A 20,611-nucleotide genomic window follows, 5' to 3' on the forward strand; every position below is an offset into this window, starting at 1 on the left:
CTTTACTATGAGTAGCACCTCCTTGTTATATCTGTTACAGTAAGTTATGTATCATTAAAAATCATTTGATTTTTTGCTTCAGTTGACACAAACAGATGAGTTGGCTATCAATCAATCTCCGATTTATTATCAGAAATACCCAATTACAACTATTCAACATTTGTAGACTGTAAATGTATGATGATGTCCACATTACTGATCATATATGATCAATGGGTTCAATCAACAATATTATGAAAGCTAAATTTAAACTGCAATGGTATCTGAAATACAAAGCATTATACACAAACACTATAAGGTTGATTTTTAGCAAAGAGACTGTCCAAAACTGGGAGAAAGATTTATATGCAAAATTATATAAATCAATAATAATTAATTTGAAATCATTATGAGAACAGACTGCACTATTATTAAATAACCAATTTTACAAAAAATATTTGTATGAATTGACAAGCCAATCAATACCTTTGAAAAAAAAGATCAATTCAAAAGTACTCTTCTAATCATAAGCCATCCACAGATAAAATACCTTTCTCGGATTTGTTTGTTAAAAAAAAAGGATATAAGTAATCATTACCATTAACCATTAACATCTTATATATGAAATGCTCAAAATATAATATATTAACTATTCTTGACTTTCTACAACATGATTCTTTTCATTTTTATAAAATACAATTGGACCAACTACTTCATAAAACCACAGAGACAAAATGCCCACTTAAAAGGCTTTCCTTGACAATACAGTAGCCCATACTATTCTGTCTAACATCAATACCCAAAATTATTTTCATTAAAAGTATTATGTTAATAGAAATTATTAAAAAATCTTTAATCGATAAACAAAGAATTGTAAACAAATAATACAACATAAATCACAATCTTACTAGATCAACAATCAGATGTTACAATGAAAATGTTACAGATATTAAAATTCTTGGGAACATTATTGTCACACATCATTAAGTATAAAATGAATTTGTCAGAATGCAGCAATACGGTTTGATGGTATGATTGTAGCGAGCTGTTAAGAACTGTTAATTAGCACTGCATATTTAGCAATCCGTCATCATATTGCTTACATCTTCCTCTAGCATGATTTGGAGATTGTGTTGATGCTGTTGTTGCATAATACAATATTCACGTCTCATCTTCTTTCTAGAACTGGCAGCGGAACGGTCAGATCGACAGCACTGGAGGAAGGTGTCAAACAAAGATGTAGATTCAATTTCATCATTATTTTCATCCCTCATTTTTCCCTGCGATTCACTCCACTGCACCGAAAATTTCATCAACGCCACATCAAATCATGGAAAGTTTTAATTATTGTTCAAATATATTCATTAACAGTATATAATATAAGTATCTGAGAAACGATTCATTTAAGATATAATCCAATATACAAAATTAGATTTTAAGTCATTTCAAGTTAAGAAATATGAATTTCAATCAATAAATATGGAAATAAAATAAAATATAAGCAGATAATATTTGAAAACCTATACACACTACCAGGACTTAGAACTTAGGTTTCAAGGACTAACGTAATATGATATACTACAAAGAATACAGTTAATGTAGTTATTCATTGCAGCAGACAAAGTTCAAAATGGGGTGAAACACTATAGCACAAACAAGAGGCAAAAAGACTTTTACACAAACATCAAAGATTTTCTGGACTCATTTTTTTTTTTTTTTTTTTTTTTTACTTTTTTTATAACACTGTTCTTTATAGTGAAAAATCATATTATGCCCTTTTTTTCACCAAATTTAATTATATTTTTGATTTATGCAATTAAATATGACAGAAAAACTAATATAAGGAACTATTTATATATTCTTCTTATTGTGCAATGTAAAAAATATTATTTAAAAGTTAAATTATATTGCTATCATTTACACGTGATGTTCATGCTTTTTTGTACTAATAAATATCTCTTATAATTTTTAATTAAAATAAATTTAAACTCGCATAAAAAAATTACTAAAATTAGGTTACATAAAACATCCACAGACAAACAGTTGGAAATAAAAACACGACTGAAAATTACATGAAGACAGTAAAATTATGAAAATGATAAACACATACGCAACTTAAGGAACGATCACAACAAAAACAAATGATGGTTAACAGCTGTTCAAAACATGACATACAGAATAGAGAACAGATATGCTAGTAGCACTTCACCATTAAATTACAGTAAAAATGTAACCAGACATTTTTCAGCAAAAATGTGGATTAGTTATTTCATCAAAGGCAATTTTATCAAGTTAGTTAATGACAAGTTATTTATTCAAAACTGGTAAGAGTTAAAGGGGGGGGGGGGGAGAGCACTGAAAATACATTGACTAAAAAATCCTTCAAATAACAATCAATAATTTATTATAACTGTTTTTTAACTATCTTCTGCTCACTGCAGTTAATTTTGCTCAACTAGTTAATTTTTATAACTTTTCAGAGAGCAGAAATTAAGGAAAATTTTATTTATCTTCAAAATAAGATTTTATTATCCTCATATTTGTTTTAAAGGAAAATATTTTAATCTAAGAGAGGCCAGACACAGGAAGCTTCAATCTCATCAGGTTTTGTTCTTCTTGGAATGACTGGTAGGATGTTGATGAAGATGCGGGATAACCAAATCATGGGATAACACAATTTGGTTATCCCTCTTCCCATTACCTGGTAGCGCATATCCCACAACATACAGTCAAGAGTTTCAAAACTTTTTGTGGGGCACCGTATATTCATCGATGAACATTAGAAATGACACTTCCAATATTTTTTAGATCAAACTTTTGAAAAGAGGACATTAATTAAATCTTGGCACATAACAGATAAATCTTGCTTAACAGATAAATATGTCGTGTATTAAATGCTTTTTGGTTAAGACTGATTCATAAGTTTTAACATAATCATTAAGCTCAGCAATACTATATGAGGTTAAACAGAAAAATTCTTTATTTCTGCGACAGTTTTACTAATTTTCTTTGATAGTTCTGATAGATCGTCTTCATATTGAGGCCATTTATTTTTTGATAGGAAATTTCAGTTGATAGTAAGGGGATCTATGAACTGTTTACTCACAGAGGCAAATATCCGTCATAACAATATTGTAGCAAAACCAGGTCACCATGTTTTTAAACACTAGTAACTGTTTTTAAACCAAGAGTTGTCAGGAAGAATAACAAAGACTTCCTGTATAGTAGCACCCTTGTGCAGTAAACTTTACAGAAACTCTTCCTTTCTTCCTTCATGTACTTTTTTCCTTTCTTTTTTTCAAAAACTCTTACACGAGTAATTTCCCAACCTTTTACTTAATTAAAAAACCACATCTTTTTCAGATTTTCTACAATAAAGCAGATAACTATTTTCAACAGAAAAGTTTGAACAGACCATGTACAAAGTGCTTGACTATGCCAATCTCAGGTAGTCAGATTTTTAAATAATTTTTTATCTCTGCCAATTAGGATTGCACATAAATGTAATAAAGTATGGCAAACCACACTTCTGAACATAACAGATAGCAGCAACAAAAGTTTTTTCATGCGTATGTTTTTTTTGGATCCCTAACAAATGTAGTCTGGTAAAATTACCTTTTACCCTGTATCCTCTGAAATTTTGAGAATTACCAGTCTTTTGGATGGTATAACTATTTATTATTAACTTCATCTGATTAAATTTCATATAGTTCAGTCTTATTTTATTTTTAGTGTAGTTTAATATAAACTCCATTTCATAAAAAATGAACAGATTTATAAGATTTCTGAAATTTTGTATCTGATTGAAGGAAGGAGTCATCTCAATCTGTAAGAATATAACATGACACAGAACACCATTAGAAATTAATATCTTGATGGATATCTTTTGAATATCCATAATCTCCAAAAGGAAATATTAAAGGATATTTTAGTAACACATATGAAGAAAGTAATTCATTGATCTATTTATTTAACATTACCAGTGAGCTATGAAAGATATCTTGATTTCCAAAATGCTTTTCTTCCAGTAGAACAGTTACCATGGGGTGTGGGGTATTGAAACACCTTGTGCTTCTCTAGTAGATTACATTCTTCTGATTTTAATTTTAAATTTTTAACAAGCTGATCTCATTTGGTTTATTTTTCATTCTGAGATTTTTTATATAATTGTTTTGCTTTAGAATAATTTTAATATCATAATTATAATAAAAAAATTATACTATTGAGCAGTAACTTAAAACTGCTATTTATCCATATGATGATGATGATGCTGATGATATTACTCTAACAGTTAATCTTCTTAATTTATTCATAATCATATTTGATGCGATCAAAATTTTACTATTCCTTAACCCATATTAATAAAATAGGATGAGCATTTGCAGTTTAATTATTACATAAAATTCAGATTCCTTAAAAGTGCATTATCTTTTATATGTTCTTCCTTTTTACTCTTCAAAGTAAATATTAGTTGACTCCATTGATGAATAATACTACTCTACTTATTCGGGTCTTACAAAGGAAAATGCATTGTGAACTAACGTAGGTTCAATTAATTGGATTCAAATACACATATTTATTGATTATTAACCATTTTACATACATGTGCTACGTATAAAATATTAACAATTCCCACATAAAACCCTCATGTGAACGTCTGTGAACACTGCTCCTTTAATTCCCACTTCAGTTGTCTGAATAGAAATTGTTCTTTCTTTAAAACTTTACATCATTTGCTAACTTGCTGCAGCAGCAGTTACAGCAATAGCTTTTTAAAACAAGATTAATTTACAGCAAAATAATAAAACGATTAAATAAATTAGACAGCTAAAATACTTATTTGCCTTAAACTGCACAATATGTTCACAATTTTTTAGTAGATGCAAACAACATTCAACTTTTTTTTTAATTAGTCCTGTAAAATTAGTCCTACATAAAAAATAATTACTATAAAAATTATATTATTATGACCAAAGTTAAAATTTTGAGTTAGCTGTAAAAACAATTTTTAAAAGCATCTCCTAATAACTTGACAGATCTAGTGACATCTATGGCAGGATAAAAAAATGGCTTATTATAGTTATTGTCTAAAATATCTTTGTCATTTAATAAAACTGTTTTTTTTTGTCATCAACTAAACACCATATCAAATTAAAGGATGATCCAATTTTTAAAAATAAATTTATTGCAGTTAAATTTGTTAATTAGCAGCAAATTATCAAATAGTTAAAAGTTGGCATTTCAATACCTGCTGACTTAACAGACAGCATGTGTTTACAGTGTTTGCCAACTGACAATAATTGCAGTGTACATGTTGACTTAATAATTTTAAATTTTAAGTTCAGTTGTAATTTGTATTTTCAAACAATTCTATTTTTACTCTATTATATTTTTTTGAGAATTAAAATTCAAGTTAAGGCTAATTAATTATTTAGGACAATACAGTAAATAATATTTTTTGTTATTGTGTCTGCAGGCCACTGCTTCAATAATTGATTAAAAGGTAAAGGAGTAGTTTAAAATAGAGTTATTACTGAATGTTGAAACAATTCATCAATGTGCATTTATTATTATCTATTAATTGTAAAATTAATACATCCTATTAAGTCAGTTTACTGACAGCATAATAAACTTTAACAACCTTCTTAGTCCAACTGATGTAAGATAAATAACACACAACTGAGCTAGCTGTGTAAAAGACTAACCTCTAAACTAAATCATATTTTACATAGGAAGATAGTGGTAGGAGGCTACAATACATATGCATTTTATAATGGTATAACTATAATCTTTTTAAGAACCTTTGCTAGCCATTATTTTAAAAAAAAATAAAACTGCATTACTGGTTGTAAGAATGCATTATACCTACCAACCACATTTGATAATTTTTATTGAATCAAATCCAAACTTATAGTTCAATACCTAAACTATGATATAGTAGATGCCAAGAAAATTTATTTTATTCCACCTACAATACATTAGCATCATTAAAATTTGTTAATGTGGTATATAATTAACCAAACTTTTTTAATCAAATCTTCAGACAGTAATTTTTACTCTTTTATTAGATAAAAAATATTACTCCAAAAAGAATTTTTTTAAAGTTACCGATATATTCAGAATTTTTAATATATTTATAACATTGTTTCACAGAACTGAATTATCATTATATGATAATTCAATTATATAAATTCATTATATAAATTTAATCAAGTTAATAAACAATCTATTAAAAAGCCAGTGTTATTAATAATTAACAGTTGAGTGAATCTCTTTGTTGCCTAAAGTGGATTAAAAAAATGAACAAAATCAACTTACAAGTCAAAATGAATACAGCAAATTCAAATGGAGGGGAAAATCATTAAAATTCATTTCATGGAAATTCCTTTATTTTTATGCTGGCAGAAGGTATAACTGTACTTTTGCTGAGAAAGCTATTTTGTTAAAACAGTTTTATCATAACTTTTTTAGCATGTTTTTAAATCGATTCTCTGCTTGTGTACATGTCACCTTTAGGTACACAAGTAAAAATGTCAGTTTTATTTAAGTTGCTATGTTTTCAAGTTAAACTAATATATTACATCATTATATTCTTAAATATAGTTTCTCATGTGTAAATACCTTAAAGTACAAAAATACCTTAAGGTATTTGACCTTACAAGGACTCCAGGATTAATCCTATGAAACGCAAAATGTTTTAAGAACCAACTGTAAATTCTATCACACACTTCAAACTTAGAAACGGTATTCATACCTCAGCATTTATTGCTGCATTCTCTGCTGTGGTTTCATTATCTTGTGCCGGGTTGGGACTTGCTTCCATTGGTTCTGGTTGATGGGCATTCTGTTCCTCAGATGGTGTCTGCTGTTGATCATTTTCTACCAATGCTTCTCTTCGTGCACTTGTTACAGACAGAATGCCATGAAGATTTATTCGTACCTTAACCTTGACCTTAGCACTTTCACCATCTGCATTTGGCTTCACATCCTTCACTACAAACTGTCCTGTAAATGATAAATTACATAATTAACTTGTTCTGAAATTCTCTGTTACTAATATTCCAAATATCAATCAAACATGCATTTTAATTTAAAAGATATCATTGTTGTGAGGGAGTACAAATACAAATCGATTGATCACTGAATTATCACCATGCTTGTGACTACATATATTTCATTTAAATATTAACAGACAGTTCACAATCTTCCAAATGATTGACAAGCAGTTAATATAAACTGCAATTCCTAAAGGCAAGAAGAGAAGACATCTATCTCTTAACAATTCAATGGGAAAAACCCCATTTTTGGTTTGTAGTAAGTAACCTTAAGTAACTTGTTTTTTAGTTCTTCTAATTTTAGTCTTCTTCGTTTTGTTTTAAATCTTAATTTAAGGTAGTTCTGCCACTTGACTTTCCATTAACATCATCTTTTGTCTTGAAATTAATAAAGATCTCTTCATTTTTTAGCTCTTCATTAAATTTTCTCATCAATGGAAATAATAAATCCACAAAACTTATGTTAAATTAAGAAAAAAGCCTTCATCAGGCTTATTCCTGGTGATATCAAGAATTCCTTAATTTCATCAGAAATTTTTATCATTTTGATTTCATTGTTAATCGAAAGTTTAATAAAGCTTTGATGCTAAATCTTATTCCTACTAATCATAATTTATTACTTCACATTAAGAATATTAAATTGCTGGTTTATTGTTAAGAAAATCAGATATCGTAAAGTTTTTGTAAAATTAGAAAAAGACCACTGAAATTTCAAAATACTGGACAGAAGTATGCAAGGAGTATATAATTATTTTGCTGCTTTGTGGCCTAACACAAGAGGATAGATAGGTAGGTAATGGAGAAATATCATATTTACTAATTCAGTGGGAAGTGAAATTCCTAGAACTACAATGCAGTAATAATATTTTTGTTTCATGCTTATAATTTAAACTGTACAATACAGAGTATGTAGTTTAATTAAAAAAAAAAGCAAATCTTTTCTAAAAAATAGTTTAGTTTTCATTTATTCATCAATATCGATTTTCAGTTAATTGATTTTATATGCTCATTATAGTAAATTTTATACATATAGAGTTCACAGTTACAGAGTAGCTGGACCGAAGGTGCAACCATACTGGAGAGGTGTCTGTTGGTAAAGAGGACGTCTAACAAAAGTTGGTAGGTTAGAAAATTTAAAGAGGGAAATAGACAGGTTAAATAAAGACATAGTAGGAATTAAAGAGATTTGGTGGGAAGAGGAAAACAACTTCTGGTCAGGTGATTTTAAAATAATTAACTCAGCATCAAATAAAGGACAGGCAGAAACAGGTTTCATAAACCACCAAGTTGGTCTAGTGGTGAATGAATCTTCACAAATCATCTGATTTCAAAGTCAAGAGTTCTAACTTTCAAATCCTAAAAAAGACAGTTACTTTTATACAGATTTGAATACTAGATTGTGGATACCGGTGTTCTTCAGTGGTTGGGTTTCAATTAACCACATATCTCAGAAATGGTCAACCTGAGACTGTACAAGAGACTACACTAAACTTACACTCATACATATCATCCTCTTAAGTAATACCTGACTGTGATTCCCAGAGGCTAAACAGAAAAAAAGAGTAGGTTTCATAATGAACAAGAAAATAGGGAAGAGAGTAATAAAGTATTTTAAAAAGCTTAGCGATAGAATCATTGTAATAAGGATAACATAATGTTTATATGCCTACAAGTGCCCATGATGATGATGATGAGGTAGTGTGTGTACAAAGAAACTGATCAAACAAACACTTAAAAGGGAATGAAAATTTAATAATAGTTGGAGATTGGAATGCAAGCATCAGAAAAGGTAAGGAAAAAATATTGTGGATGAATACAGGCTGGACAAATGGAATGAAAGAGTGGACAAACTCAGTTTAAAAATCATAACAGAAGAATAAACACATGGAAAAAGCCTGTGATACTGCAAGATATCAGGTAGATTATATAATGTTTAAACAAAGATTTAGAAATAAACTTCTCGACTGCAAAGCATATCCTGGAGCAGACATTGGTAGCGACCATAATTGTGATAATGAACTGTACATTGAAGTTTATAAACCTGAAGAAAGGGTGTCAGATGAAACTGTGGAATTTAGAGAAGTGAAGAGGTAAGCAAGAGTTTTGGGGAGGATATGCAAGAGGTCTGAGTAAAAACTAAGGTAGAAAATATAGAAGAATGGGAGAATGTTAAAAAGGAAATTCTTAAATCAGCAGAAGCGAACTTAGGCGGAACAAAAAAGATTGATAGAAACCAGACATATATTGCAGCTGATGGATGAATGTAGGAAGTGTAAGAATGCTAGTGATGAAGATAAAAGGAACTATCAACAATTAAGAAACACTATAAACAGGAAACGCAAATTAGCAAAAGATGAGTGGATTAAAAAAAAGTTTTCAGAAGTGGAAAGAGAAATGATCGTTGGTAAAATAGAATGAATATACAGGAAAGTTAAATAAAAATGGTACAGATTTATAATTTGAAAAAACATTGACAGGTGGGTGAAATATATTGAGTTACACAGAGGAAATGGATTTAGAAACTGGTGCTATAGAGGAAGAAGAGTTGAAAGAGTTTGAAATAGTGCCTGTTTAATTTTAATTGTCTACTTTAACTCCAGCCATACATATATGAGCTTTTATTATTTGAATAAATGAAGTGTTATTTTTTCAAAACAAAAAGCTTAACATTTCATCAAATAAAACATTACGAAAACTAACATTTACAGAGTTACTAATGAATAAATATCACTGGCAGCCATTTTGAAACTTTTAAAGGTAACATTTTCAAAATTACTTATTTTGAATAAGTTACTGGGTACATATATACATGTAATTTCATTTAAATATCTCAATTCATGAGATGTAAATTTTATTTGAAATAACAGCCGAAAAGTTAAGTGAAATAGACACTTGTCCCGTGAACTTTATTTTAGCTTCCTGAATCTGTCACAAGTTTGACCAACCTCGCCAGGAACATCTGTGTAGCTATTGTCCTGGGAAAAAATACAAGTACCATATGCCCCTTGACCAATAGCATGGAAAATAAGGTCAAAGCTAATTATATATATTTACTTTACTGAAATTATTTTTTTAAGATTCATGTTATTTCTCTGAACAGCAAAATTATATGTACTAGAAGAAACCATCTAGTACAAATTATTGAGATAAGACATCTTACCTAATTTTTCATGAATAGAATTCAATTTTTTATTTTTATTACGCAAAAATGAAATTATTTCAATGACTGAGGATGCGGGATCCATTCCACATGAAAAATTAAAGTAAAATATGCCTTCTCAATAAGCGATTTAAAACAATTTAAATATATATTTATTCAAATTTCAACTTTTTGGTCATTGAGATTCTGAGACATGAAGTAAACAGTTTAGAAATAACACTTATTCACCCCACCTCTAAATCTAACTTAAAACTTAATATTTTAATTAAGTACTTTCAGCTTATTAAAACTCGATTTTCTACAACCACTATAAAAAAAAAAGTTTGTGCTTATCAGTTTATCTGTCTGCACATATTTTTCTGTTCCTACAGGTTCACACAGTAGTTAGCAGATGGCGCCACTGAAACGCTATATTGAAATAAGATAATATATAAATATTATTATAGATAAATTTATAAATATAGTCTAACCAAACTTAACCTACGCTTGCTAGTCAATGAGGGAAAGTTAATGCTCACTTAGCTGCCTGCAAAAAAATATGTGAGGTAAGTTCCAATGGATTATAGTAGTAAACTAGCAGCCAGTTTGATTAAGAAATTGATTTAAACTATGATTGTACATGGCGGACAGGTAAGTACCAAAACGTTTTTGTGAAAACTACCCCTCCCACTTTTTTAATCTGCCAAAAATTTAATACCACCAATGGTCCACATAGAAACTTTTTTTACATGGAGGCAACACTAATTTATTTTATTTTTTACAGGGCAGCAATTTTTTTTTTTGGACTAAGTTAACATTTGTATAATCCCGATACCCGAAATATTTGCCAATTACTATACTTTCCCTTTATTACTATGTTTGTGAAAATAGACCTAAGCTGGTGTAAAAAAAAATTAATAAAACGTGTGTAATTTATTTAAAATTATTTTTTAACAGGATGCTAAAGTTGTTAAAAAATATTTGGTCCTTAACAGGCTAATAAGAAAAGGAAACTTTTCAATTCAATTTTATATTGCTATATGACAAGTGTAACACCATGGCATCATGATAACTTACCTATGTAATTGTCTGGATATGGTATTGGTCCAGAATAGAATGCTTTAATAGAGAATGGCTCTTTGCAGTAGAATGTCAACATTTTACTGAATGGCACAAGATGATGCTTTGTAAATACTTCCATTTCTCTGCAAAAATACAATTTTTTTGTGGACTACAAAAAAATCTGAACAACATTAATTAAAGTAACAATAAATGAATGACACACTAATTAAATTTTGATAATCTTCAAACATACTAAATCAGTATAACCTTTAAAATACTGCTTTCATTTATCACAATTAACAATACTAACTAAATATTAAAATCAAAATTCTTAACACGAAGCTTTGGATACAAAACTTGTAATGTCAACACATCTGAAGTCATTCAAAACTAATCTACTCATCATAACAAGTCAATAAGAATTAACTGTTGAAGAAAGAAATAACAATAAGAATAAAACTAACTAGTAAATTCAGTATTGAACTACTAAAATAGAAGCTTCTTACAAAGAAAAAACTGTTTTCCCCATATCAGTGTAACAGAGATCACAACTCCAATTGATACATTTTACAACGCAACTTATGTTAGAATATTAATGGGACTGAAAACGCATGAAGATTTATCACATGAGAAATGATGGGCACTTCAGCCTTATAATTTTTAAGTGAATAAGGATTAGTCACCAGTTTTTAAACAAATACTTCACTTACTGATGTAACTGCAGAGAAAGAGAAAGTTTTTACTGAATATATAGGCAAGTAAATGAAATGCTCCCATGGAATGAACTGATGATCAAGATAGAAGGAAGCAAACTGGTGATTTAGTATTTGTATATTTTTATCAGCTTACCATCGAGCTAGCTCTCTTTTTACCATCACAAAAATCTCACAAATATAACTGATAAAAAAGAATTAAATTAATAGACTTTTTTACTGCATTGTGTGGATGGATATATATTTTTAGTTTCTTTCATTAATATGTTTACATATTAATAACTTCCTTTTATATAAACAAAAAACATTACAGAAAATTCTATATTTGTAAATTTATAGTTAGGTTACATTAATATTACATTATTTAGGTAATTAATAGTGCGTTTCCCCAATTGCTATAATTGTATAATATGTTACAACTATAATACGCAGTTTATTATTTTTCCAGTTACATTACCACCCCCCCCCCCCGTTCTGTAGGTGATGAACTGCACAGATTTTACTATATGCTGTACATGCAATAGCAAGAGAAACTGCTATTACAGTATGCGTAGTATCTAAATTTGGAATTATTTCTCATTTCAATAAGAATACTTTTATAAAATAAAATTAACATTTTTATTTTTATAAAACAAAGAATTTCAAATGTTCATTTAATATAAAAATGAATGATTAACTGGAAAATAGATGTATAAATAAAATAAATTACAACATACCCATCTTCTCCCATAGTTGCATCCCAAACAAGCTTTACAGGATAGTTTTGGATATCAGTAACACTGAACTCTCTCACTCTAACCGCAGGTGACAACATGGCACACTGAAGAGCACATCCACGTGCTACTGCTTCATCCTGGTTTAAGAGCTGGAATACGAGTTGATCCCCCAACAACTTCTACAGCATATACCTCATCTAATCGTAATTTAGATTCTTCAAGACATTTTCTAAGTGTTTTCTCCACACGCTGTAACAAATGTTGGCATAATTCTTCCATTTCAGAACGTTTCATATCTCCAGTAACATCTTTATCATCAATAAAATAATCGATAAACAATGATAATCTAGTAGAATTAGCTGACATTTGTTTTTAAAATTTTTCTATTTTATTTATCAGCCGTAAGAAGGCGCGTGGGTTTGATCTAGCATCTACATTGTACTTCTTCTGAAATTCCTTATTGAATTCATCACAAAGAATCAAATCTATATCACGTCCTCCAAAATTAGGATCTGAAGCACTTGCCAGCATCTGAAAAGACAGTATTCCATATTAGCATATCGATACACTTATTACAGTGATTTTTCTATTAATTTAATCCACCAACCTAAAACTTATTTTTTCAACTTCTAAAAAAAGAGATCATGAGAATTGTATGCGTGTCATCTATTCATGAAAAAAAACCTTTATCATCTATATTTTCCTCAATGGCCTGTAAACTACATCAAAATGCTTATAAACTACATTATTTTCACTTACATGCAAAAAAATACAGTAGTATAAATATGTTATATATTTATTTTTTTTTTATTACGCAATAACAGAATTATTTCAATCATTCTGAGGATATGAGATCTCAAGAAAATACTTGTTTGTACTTTTTTTTAAAACAGAATTTAAATATAATTTACCAGTATAGAGAAATAATAAAAATTCTTAAAGATTCATTACATAAAACAATTTTTTTTTGTGAATGTGTGTGTAAAATCAATAATAACTAACAAATTACTGAAATATCTTAACATCGAAAATATCAGATCTGAAAATATTTGTTAAAATAAAAGTTGCATAACATTATTAATTTTTTTTTAATTTTAGAAAAATAATACAATACTATACATTACTATAAAAATGTAAAACTGAAATTATTGCAGATTTAGGGAAACTAATTTACTTATATAACAATAAAAAAATCAGTAATAACTGCGATGATTTTAACCCACATTACAGTGAATACAGTACAACAGACAGCAAAAGAGTGTGATAATGAAAAAAGCGAGAAATGATTTTAATAAATTTCAGTAAAAAGTTGTACAGAAAATACAAAAATCAATCTTATATTATTAATAAACATTAAAATTAAATAAAATGTCAGAAAAAACTACACTTTTCTCAAAAGAACTCTAAAATCATAAAGATTCATAGAAAAAAAAAATTAACTATTGTAAAATGAACTAAAACATCCTTGTACTAGTTCTCTAAAAGTAGTAATTCAGAATCTGACAAGAAAATCCTGATTCTCTCACCACGATAAAGAGAGTATGCAATATATTAACAATTACTCTAGTAAATAGAAGTAGCTAATGAGTTATTCCCAGTATAAAAAACTCATGTTGTTAAGGATTGGGATGTTACCAAAAGAGTTTACTTGTACCATAGTAGAAGTACAGTACATATGCCAACATCAATATGCAGCATACTGAGGATGTAATAAAATTCAAAAGGAATTCTCTGTCAGAGAATAATTATTATTAATAACAATTATTTATAACGAACATTTGATTCAAAAAACCATAAAAGGAGGAAATGTGAGTAATCCCTGGTAGCAAACCGTGCTATCAGACAGATCATATCTTAGTAGATGAAAGATATAGAAATGCTGTTAAAGCCAATGGATTACAAGTCAATGATGTTCTTATGTTACTGTGTTATTTTGATGAGAATAGCTTAAAGAATGTAGAGAAATAAAAGATAGTTAAGAGAATGGTTAAAACACTGGATGAAGAAAAAGTACGAGAAAAACTAGTTAAGGTAATTAAAGAAAGTAAAAAAGGAAATGAAAACAGTGGGGCATGGAAGAAAATAAAAAAGGCCTAGTAAAAACAGCAGAGGAAGAAGTAGGCTATTATGAGGAAAACAGATACAAAAAACCACGGGTAACAACAGAAATGCTTAAAAAATGGAAGAAGAAGACATAAGAATTACGACAGGAAAAAATTAAAGAGAGATGGATCACAGATTAAATAAGTTAAGGTGGGAAACACAAACAGCTACGGAAAGACAGTTGAAGGAAGAATGCACATTGACATGGAGGATCTAGTGAAGAAAGTGCAGTACAATATGATGTATAGCAAAAGGTGAAGAGTGTTACATGAAAAATAGAAGAAGAGTGATAAGAATAATGATAAGCACACTAAAATACTACACAAGGAGAAAGATAAAGAACAAGTGGAAGGAATTCATGGAGGACCTGTGTATGACAAGAGAGAAATAGACAAGAGTAATGTGAAGTAGCTAAGGAGGATAAAAGACCAATATTAAAAAGTGAAACACACACACACACACTCAAAGCTTAACAGTTCTGGAGAAAGGAATGAAAGAATATTGAATGAAAATATAGGAAAAATTAAGTAATGGAAGTAAGCAGAGTATTTAGTGATAAGACCAAATGAAGAGAGAATAGAAAAATAAAAATTTACAGGTATTTGGGCATTACGGTGATAGGACTGGAAGAGTGCAATGGAAATAAAAGGAAGGATAGCAATGGCAGAGGAAATCTTCAGTAAGAAAAGGGAATTACTGTGTAGTAAAAGTCTTGCCTTTAACAATAAAGAAGAAGGTAGCCAAATCCTACGTATGGAGGGTCTTGTATGGGAATGAAGCGTAGACGAAGAGGAAGGACTGGATTGAGGCTTTTGAGATGTGGATCTGTAAAAGGATAAAGAAAAGAAGATGGATGGATAATGCTAGAAATGAAGACATAATGAACAGGATTAAAAAGGAATCAACACTTGCGGGAAGTAAGCAAAAGAAGGAAAACAGACATGCGGTTAGAGGAAATCGAATCTTGACAACTGCATCGGAAGGAGAAAGGAAACAAGGAAGAAAAAGGATTATGTTAATAGATGAGGTGAAGCAAAAAATACCAAGGGACAATAGAGAAGGCTTGGGGCAGAAATTAATGCAGACAGCGCAATGGCATAAAGGACCTGAAGTCAGGAGGAAATCTTTCTTAATTAATCATATTTAAATTATCTATAAAGATAAGTTTTAGTTAAACATAAAACATCACAACAGATATAACATTACATATTCTATCAAAGAATGATACTACATTCCTACTTTTTTCTGACTACATTACTTAACCGGCTTCAAACGATAGACAATACTATTAAAGTTACCTTTAATTTGCCTTTATGAAAGGCACAAGCAGACACCTGCAATGATGAATGACCACAATCAACAAATATAACATTGCGAGGTTTTTCCTCAGGTGTTGGAAGATCTTCCTTATAGATACCATATGCCAGTGTAGTAGCTGTTGTTTCATTCATTAATCGTAATACATTCAAACCTGCAATTGCTGCTGCATCCAATAAAGCTTTCCTTTCTCCATTTGTAAAGAATGATGGTACCTACAACAAGGTGACATCAGTCAATCAATCAAAATCAACCTTTTTTAAGTATAAAAATCTCTGGGTACTACACCAATTTATTAATTTTTTTTTTTGGCGCTACTAAACCTACGGTTAATTCTAAACCTGCACAAACATAAATAAGACAACATTACTAAAAAATAGTAAAGAAATTAGTAATTAAATTTGAATAACTTGTTTTACTATGTGAATACATCATAAATACTACCGATTATACTTACTACATTTAAAAACAATTGTAATCATCCAAAACTTTTCATAGGCAGTGGAACGGGTGAAACACTTCTTTGCAAAGGAATCTTTCAAAATACCTCTGTCAACTTAAATTTCACTAAAATCTAAGGCTATTACATGACTATCTTGATTAGTCACAAGCAAAAGTAACGACTGAATAATTTACATGGACTTTAAAAATATACTCTACCTTATTTCTGATTGCAATTTATACTTTTCAAGAAATATTGATGGAGGGGATTTTCACCAATTTTTTATTAATAGTAATATTGCAAAAAAATAATAATACCTATTACTACTTATATACCTATAAATCATCAGACACTTTTAATAGATATGATGGTTTGATTAACAAGATTTGCTAAAAAATCATGTTTATTTCTAATCCAAACGATTTGTTAAAAATTTCTTTTTGTAATTGATATTTGTTTTCAATGGAATTGAAAATATTTATTGTTCTGAGTTTTCGTTTTGCCAAACTTTTGTATACACCATCAGCGGTACAATTTTATACAAATGCAGTTTACATTTGAAAATAAGAAAACCAGTACTTAACGATTATTCAGACTATCAGAAGGGTTAGCAAGAGAAAACACCAGAGGTAGTTTCAAAATTCTACTACAAAAAAGAAATTCTATCTTTATCAAAGAAATTCTTACTTGTGCACAAAATAAAGTAGTGTTGTAAAGGCACACCCACTAACAAGAAAATCTTGAAAGGAATACAGACACTGAAGATGCATCTCACAAATATAAATTATATAAAAAGTAAAATCATTACTATCAAGTTTTACTATTATTTTTTTTTTTTAGATTTAAAGAAAACAAATCCATAATAAAAAAAATAGTAGAATACAATCTCCCATTAAATTAATAAAGATTTTTATTCAATTTTGTATTTATCATTTTTCTTTATTTCACTGTCTGTTGTTAGTTATAGTAGAGTAGTGTTATAGTTTTTAACTATTTAAATATAATAATGTGATTTTTTTTAATGAGTGTGAGTGTGTTAAATATTTCTAATAATGAATTGACTTTAAAACCTGATCAAAAAATTCTACTTAATGAATACAACAATATATTTTTCTAATCATTTCTCCAACCTATTTTAAATTTGAATTATATAACCATATAATATTATAACATAGTTTGGTCCAAAAAAAAAAACAATATTTCAGAAAACTGAATCGGCAAAAACATAAAAAATGACTTAAAACAAATAAAATTTTCTTCTTCAACATAATTATAACACCATTTTTTATATATTATGGAACACTGATAAATTTAATTACAAATGCATCGCCAATCTCCATGGTGGAGTGGTAGCATTTCTGCCTTTCATCCAGAGATTTCAGTTTCAAATCCAGATCAGGCATGACAATATTTTTCATACGCTACTACAAAATTCCTTTCCATATTCCAAATACAAGCTTTAAAGCTTTTGTGTAATTCATCATTTAAAAATAAATAAGTACAACTTTTTCACTATGAGTGAAAAAGGCAAAAAAAAAAAACAGGGTACTTTATGTATCGGCATTTTCCTGTTAATTCCTAAATAAAAAATAATACAAAAGAGCAAATAAAAAAACTGTAAAACTTTATTTTTTCATTACACAGTTAACATTTAATGAGTTGTATGATCAACTCTTCCAAGGCATGTTTTTTCTTTAGTGATTTATGCTGCAATGAAAGTTAAATTTTTAAAACTTAAAACTTATTAGTATAAAATAAGTTTTAATTCCCAATGTTTGGGTTTACAGCTATGAAAAACTTTTTTCCTTAATTAAAATTATTAAATTAAATTGTTTAAATATTAAATATTTTAAATGCATGTAAAAACTACCAGAGAAGTAGAGGGACATCTGTGAATAATGACTGCCATCAAATTATAATTACTTTCCAAAAGTGGACATTAGCTTTAGTGCACTTTTGGGTACTGTGATATTCAGTAATTATTCATTAATACCCCAGGGCAATATTTGGCAGTTAATCTTAAAGCTGATAGTTGCAAGTTGTTTTAACAAATTTAACAAGTATTTTAGAAGTGTTGAAAAACTTTTGTAGAATAAAATATTTTAAATTATCAATTTCAATATAAATTTTACTGCTACTGTATCAATGTACTGAAAATCAATATTTCAGATTCATTAAACACCATAGTAACAAACAAAGAACACTTTCCCCTACCGATATTATTTGTGTTAAGAATCTAATTTTTATTTCCTGGTACCGATATGTTTTATTACCATAAAAACAGTTGTAATCATAAAATGAGAAAAAAATTCACTTTTCTTTAACGCATATTAAAACCTTAATACAAAGTGATAACACATACACAGTCAAGTATTTAACATAACACTTACAGAGATGACACAATCATTGACTTTTGTTTTCAATGCGATTTCTGATGTTTCTTTAAGTTTGGTAAAAAACATTGCTGTTATCTGTTCTGGAGAAAATATATGCGTCTCGCCCAAAAAGTTGACCTACACAAACAAAAAGATTTTAAATTCACTTTGAAACAGCAACTCACAAAAAGCGATACAAGCATTACATGAACTTACTTACTAGCAAATAACGGATTATTCAAAAAGAGACTTCACAAGTTTAAAAGCGTATAAAAATTTATTCAGATAACTTACAGAATCAGTAGATATCTCATTTCACAGTCTAGTTTTGACTTATGAATTTCATCAGTACTGAATTCGGCCACCAGCACTATCACCAATATTATTAAAAATGGATACATTTATTGGCAAGGAACATACTCCCTGTGCATTATGGTTTCGCAATTTGCAGTCAGCAACTGCAGTTCAACATAATTTTCATAAAGCACAGGTAGGGATAACCTGTCTTTGTTGAGACAGATTCTGTCAACACAAAAGTGTGTTCTGTTAAACACAAAATTACCAGGACACCCATGCATTCCTGAAGCTGCTGTGGAACAACTCAGAGAAAGCTTTTCACATAGTCCAAAGAAATCAACTCAATGTGTGTCATGTTAGACTGGCATTCCACAACAATTGTTTGGCACGTATGTAAACAACTGCTCTCGAAGCCAAACCAACTAACTGTGGAACTCGATACAGATGACTACAAAGTCGCTCAGCTGTAGTTTTGTGTGGGAAATGAAGGATAGAATTGCACACAATGTAATTTTTAATGAAGAGACATTTCACATCACTGGCAAGGTGAACACTGAAATCTGCCGAATATAGGGTTTAGGCAAAAACCCTCATGAAAGCTTACAGCATATTCGTGATAGCCCTAGGATCAATGTTTTATGTGCCCTAAGCAAACAAAGACTGTACAACCAGTTCTTCTTCCAGGAGGCAATTGTAAATGGTATTGTTTATCTGGACGTGCTTCAAAATTTTCTATTTACTCAATTAGATGATGATGATCAAGATGGACGCCATTAGTATCAATAAGACAGGGCGCATCACTTCACTACTACCTAGAAGTGAGATCTCTTGATACTCTATTCCCAGGTCAGTGGATTGGCTGTGTAGGTCCAACTGCATTGGTCACCTTGCTCCCCAGATTTGATCCTGCTACATTTCTTTTTGTAGAGTTTCATTACACATCAGGTTTACGTACAACCTTTGCTGCTCTTTTTGAGCTAAAACTTTGAATTAACATCGCAGCTGCAGACATAATGCCGATTTTCTGGCTACAGTCTCTGGAATGATACAGATTTCAGGTGAAGTGGCATAACTAATGGAAGCCGTATTGACCTAAAGTGAATGTCGGGTGACAAACTTAATCAACTCTGTAAGTTATCTCGATAAATCTTTATATGCTTTTAAAGTTGTGAAGTCCTTTTTGAATTACCTGGTATAGGAAGTGCACCAACAGATAATAAGCTGAAAACACTATACTCTATTAACAAATTTAGATTAATTTTGCACTGTTCAAATGTTTTAGAATATATATTGTTTTACACAAAACAATACAAATATCTGATTATTCATAAGTTCAGATTAGCTTATAAAGAGTTAACTGATAATTTGACTAGAAAGTACAACACATTGAGAGTGAACAAATTACACTTTGAC

The 20,611-nt window shown here is 29.4% G+C and overlaps 1 pseudogene; it reads right to left on the reverse strand.

Moving 5' to 3' along the window:
- LOC142319669 (heat shock 70 kDa protein 4-like) overlaps positions 1 to 20,611 on the reverse strand; it is a 123,291-nt pseudogene that overhangs the window by 102,319 nt on the left and 361 nt on the right.

The sequence above is a fragment of the Lycorma delicatula genome, chromosome 2, assembly GCF_047948215.1.
Source record: "Lycorma delicatula isolate Av1 chromosome 2, ASM4794821v1, whole genome shotgun sequence".
In the NCBI taxonomy this organism is placed as follows: domain Eukaryota; kingdom Metazoa; phylum Arthropoda; class Insecta; order Hemiptera; family Fulgoridae; genus Lycorma; species Lycorma delicatula.